Source organism: Neophocaena asiaeorientalis, unplaced genomic scaffold (assembly GCF_003031525.2).
Source record: "Neophocaena asiaeorientalis asiaeorientalis breed wild unplaced genomic scaffold, Neophocaena_asiaeorientalis_V1.1 scaffold30, whole genome shotgun sequence".
In the NCBI taxonomy this organism is placed as follows: Eukaryota; Metazoa; Chordata; class Mammalia; order Artiodactyla; family Phocoenidae; genus Neophocaena; species Neophocaena asiaeorientalis.
The window spans coordinates 11863449-11868661 of record NW_020174923.1 but is presented as its reverse complement, the minus strand read 5'-3'; the positions used below and the strand labels follow the sequence as shown (position 1 = coordinate 11868661).

Here is a 5213-nt window from a genome sequence, read left to right as displayed (position 1 = left end):
GGGAGGGGGGGGGACTTGGGCATCCTTGAGCAGAATCAAGACCAGAGCTCAGCTGTTACAAACGTGAGGGAGGCAAAACCTCTGTGCAACAAAGATACACAAAACACAGCATTTAGTGTTTAGATTTCGATGATGTAAAGCTATGGCATGTTACCGAGTCCAAGCTCGTACTGCTTGCCGCATGACAGGCCAGTAATCGAGAGACAAATTGTTGGGGCAAGGAATAACGGCTTTATTTGGAAAGCCCGCAAACTGAGAAGATGGTGGGCTCGTGCTCCAAAGAACTATCTTTCCTGAGTTAGAATTCAGGCTTCTTTTATACTAAGGGAGGGAGTCAAAGTCAAGCATTTCCTGGTTCAGGTCAGCCTCCGGAAGGGATGTGTTAATTTCTTCCTCCCTGCAGTCATTCACAGGTGGGCCTGGTCAGGATGTTTCTTGTGAGCTAAACGAAGGTATTTTAGCTTAATGCTCATTACCTGGGAGGCAGGGTTCCCAGAGATGGGCCATTATGTATAATTTAAGCTTATAGGCAACATCCCTTTAGTGATTAACATGTAATAGAATACAAAAGTTCTTCCCTATTACAGTGTGGCTGTGAGGATGGGACACAACGGGATGGGCCGTCCTTAAGGGTCACAGGTGTGGGCAAGGAGAGGGCAGGATCCCCACTCCCATCAGCCCTGAGAAGGGGTCCTCCTGGCCACCGAGCATGGATCGGAGCTCCAGGGACAGACCCCCAGCTTGTAGCACCAGCAGGATGGCAACTTGGCCATGAGGACAAGCTGCACACGCCCCCCAGCCCCTGCTACTGCCAGGCAGTTGGGTGGTCTGGGAAGGCCGCTGCCCAGCCCCTGGAGATGGGGAGGGCAGCTGTGGGGGCCAAGCTCAGAGCAGCCTCCCAGAGGTGGTACTGGGCCTCTGGGTGCTGTGTTGGGTGCTCCTTCCACTGCCTTTTGGTCCTTCCAGCTTGTCAGCAGTTAGGAGGTGGGGGAGAGGGTGGTGTCAGAAGGAGGGGAACCAAACCAAGTGACTCCTTTTTCCCGGTGTTTCCATCATCTTTTGGGAACTAATATCTCTTGTAAAAAATAACTACTTTCCAATGACTGGAGATTCTTCCACCTCACTTCTGTTTTTATTTTTTCTGTTAAATTTAAGCAACGTGGGGAAAATACCTGGTGGCAGTGGTTGTTCTTCTGGGGAGGGGTCAGGGCCCGGGTTTGTCTGGAAGGAAGTAAATTATCCCCAGAAAACCCTGCTGTGTGTGCAAATTTGTATTGTGGTGAACCAACTTGAAACAAATATTTATAAACACGTAGACTGACCATTGGCAGTAACAAGGGAGTAAGGCAGGGAGGACCTGGATGGCGCAGCCATGTCCCTGGGTCGGCTGGTGGAGGCCAGCTCCCTTCCCAGGCTGCCTGCCCTTACCTGCTCCATCTGGCCCTCTGTGCTCCTTTGGGCTGATTTCAAGATTCACGCCTCGTCCCCAGCTGTCCCAAATGCCAGCAGCCTCATTCCAGGATCCAAAATTCTACGAAGGGCTGGTTCAAAGGGCCGGAGCAGGGACTTTCCTGGTGGCGCAGTGGATAAGACTCCGTGCTCCCAATGCAGGGGACCTGGGTTCTATCCCTGGTCAGGGAACCAGATCCCACATGCATGCCGCAACTAGGGATCCTGCAAGCTGTAACTAAGGCCCGGCGCAACCAAATAAATAAATATTTTTTTAAAAGGGGGTGGGCCTGAGCAGGATGGGCACCTGTGAGGAGTGTGTACATCACAAAGATGTCCTCACATCCCCTCTTGTCCCCAAAGTCCCCAGGGTCCATCATATCAGTGTGGCTCTCTGACCACCTCTGGCTCTGTGGGCGCGGCACCTGCATCCCTCATTTAATGTGTTCCTTGCATCAACCCAATTCTTTTTTCCAAGTTAAATATATTCATCTCCCTTCTAAGCAAAACATGTAATGAACACGAGATTTAACATTTTTATGAAACATTATAAATGATGACATATGGTGTGATCCCATCTTTTTTTAAATAAATTGATTGATTGATGGATTGACTGACTCGTTGATTGGCTGTGTTGGGTCTTCGTTGCTGTGTGTGGGCTTTCTCCAGTTGTGGAGAGCGGGGCTACTCTTTGTTGCGGTGCGTGGGCTTCTCACTGCGGTGGCTTCTGTTTCTTGCAGAGCACAGGGTCTAGGTTTGCGGGCTGCAGTAGTTGTGGCACGTGGGCTGCAGTAGTTGTGGCTCGCAGGCTTTAGAGTGCTGGCTCAGTAGTTGTGGTGCACAGGCTTAGTTGCTCCGCGGCATGTGGGATCTTCCCGGACCAGGGCTCAAACCTGTGTCCTCTGCATTGGCAGGTGGATTCTTAACCACTGCGCCACCAGGGAAGTCCTGGTATGATCCCATCTTAACGAGAAGTTTTCTTTCTGTGTCATCTACACCCACACCGGCTGATGAGGCATGGATAGACGCAGAAGCATATTTTTTATTTGTTTTGCTCTCTTCTCTCCACCATTCTGTATTGCTTGAATTTTTTTTTAAATTGAAAAAATATGGACCGTTTCACAAATCTGCGTGTCGCCCTTGCACAGGGTCATGCTAATCTCTGTATCATTCCAATTTCACATACGTGCTGCCAGAGGGAGCACCAGACAGCATCACTGAGACACAGTCCGATGTCAGATAAACACAGCTGGATGGTGAAGTGCAAAGGGCAGGCTCTAATCAGCACTACACTCGAGTGGGGACAATTCCAGGGTGAACTGAACTCAATTTCAATTTGTGTGGCGGTGACTGGTGTTTTAGAGTGAGAATGTGGGAACTGGGAGGGGCAGCTTAGTGGAGTCAGGCAGCAGACAGCTAAAGCATGCAGGCGCCTGGACTCTGAGACCCCCATCTGGTTCACGAACAGCGCTTGTCCAAGGTAAGCCTCTGTTTTCCCACAGAGACCCGAGATGCCCGTCCTCAGGCGGGCACTTTAAGGGGGGCTGGAGTCACCCCGGGGATGCGGCTTGAGCTGTCAGAAACCAAGGCTTTCTAGGCCTGATGCAGAAGCAGGCCCAGAGTAACCTGGCTAGAGTTTGGTCAAGGAGCGAAAACCTTGGTTACCACATACCATACAACCCCTCCATTCAAAGTGCACAATTTGGGCTTCCCTGGCGGCGCAGTGGTTAAGAATCTTCCTGCCAATGCAGGGGGCACGGGTTCAAGCCCTGGTCCGGGAAGATCCCACATGCCGCAGAGCAACTGAGCCCGCGAGCTACAACTACTGAGCCTGCCTGCCACAACTACTGAAGCCCACGTACCTAGAGCCCGTGCTCCCCAACAAGATAAGCCACCGCAGTGAGAAGCCCATGCCCCACAAAGAGTAGCCACCGCTCACCACAACTAGAGAAAGCCCGTGCACAGCAACAAAGACCCAACGCAGCCAAAACTAAATAGATTTATTTAAAAAAAAAATAAAGTGCACAATTCAGTGATTTTTAGTATATCCATAGAATTGTGCAACCATCACTATGCTCCATTTGGAACATTTTCATGAGTCCAAAAGGAAACCAGTCTCCTTCAGTAGTCACTTCCCACTTCCTCACACCTCATCCCGGCTCCTGGCAACCACTAATCTACTTCCTGTCTCTGGATTTGCCTGATCCGGACACTTCATACAAATGGAATCACATAATAATATGTGGTCTTTAGTGACTGTCTTCTTCCACTCAGCGTAATGTTTTCAAGGTTCATCTATGCTGTAGTGCGTCAGTGTTTCCTTCCTTTTTATGGCCAAATAGTATTGCATTGTACAAAATATACCACATTTTACTTATCTGTTCATCAGGGAACGGACATTTGGGCTGTTGCCACCTTTTCGGTGTTATGAGTAATGCTGTTCTGAAGTTGCCTGTGTGAGTTTCTGTGTGGATGTGTGTTTCTAAGCCCCTGTAGCAACCGGCCCAAACTTGGCCAATAACTACCAGCTTCCCTAATTTCTGCCTCCGCTTCCAGCTCAGGACCAATCAGAGAAAGCCAGGTAGGCTCCCCTAAGCAACCACACAGGTTGCAGCACCTCCAGTTGGCTGCCCACTCGGGGCGCACCTGAGCCCCCCTTTCACTATGAAGCTGTCCCCTCCTCTGCCTGCCTTTGAATCTCTGCCAGCATGCAAGTGATGGGGCTGTCTCCCTGCTAGAGCAAGCCGAGTACACAGCCCCGCTTGTTCTCATTTGCGGGGTCTTCGTTCATTTCTACAAGTTTTATAGTTTCAGCTCTGTGATCCATTTCCAGGCGGTTTGTGCATGTGTGTGGGAGGGGCCAAGTTCATTCTCCACGTGGATGCCCAAAACCATTTGTTGAAAAGACCGTCCTTCCCTGCTGCCTTGTCTTGGCACCCTTGTTGAAACTTCTTGACAACGGATACTCATTGTGTAACTTTTTGTAAACGATCGTCTTTCTTTAAGAAAGAAAGGCGGAGATTGAGTCATGAAATGCTAAACTTGCTTCCCTGCCAGAGTGTGAAATCCATGCTTCCTTACCTGGGGTCAGGTGACCTGCAGGTGGGGCCGGCCCACTGCTTAGCTCACCTTCTCAGGCTGCTTCTGAACCCACAAAAGTGGAGAACTCCCCGGGGAAGGGCCTTGCCCCTGACCTGCCCCAACCTTCCTGCTGCCTCCGGTCTGCCTCGTTTTCTTTCCCCCCTCTGTGCCCCTGTCCAGGAACCTGGGCCTCTGCAGGGCGGGTGGGCAGGCACTGTGCCCGAAGCCCACCCCCATGGCCTACGTGGAAACCTAGCATCCCTTCACTACTCTCTGCACCCCCACCCTGCAGTGCCCCACCCCAAACCAGATGGGGCTCCTCCCCCCACCACACACTGGTCCAGGGAGCGCCACATAAACTGGCTGGGCTGGAAGGAGGCTGGTGAAATGCCAACTTCCCGGCTTGCCCAGGCACTTTCGCAGGCAAGGAAAGAGGATCCCAACGCTCCAAATCAAAGCAGCTTTAAGGACAGAGAATGTGGCCCTGTGTGGTCAACATTTCTGAAACACGCTGCCTTTTCAACTTGCCAGGGGTCCGAGAGAAGCAGCAGCCTGCCCCACGAACGGTCGCGTGCCCTCACCCCTCCTGCTTTACAGTGTGGGCTCTGGGTTCCAACTGCTTCAGCGGGGCTCCAGCCTGAGCGCGGGGGCAGCATCACGCCAGACCCAGGGCGAGGCTCCTT

The 5213-nt window shown here is 51.7% G+C and overlaps 1 non-coding gene across 1 annotated transcript; it reads right to left on the bottom strand.

Moving 5' to 3' along the window:
* Window positions 1-2552: 2552 nt before the first annotated feature.
* On the bottom strand, window positions 2553-2654 carry LOC112410544 (U6 spliceosomal RNA). Its single transcript, XR_003005443.1, has one exon. It is a non-coding gene; the product is annotated as a U6 spliceosomal RNA (small nuclear RNA).
* Between the last annotated feature and the right edge of the window lie 2559 nt (window positions 2655-5213).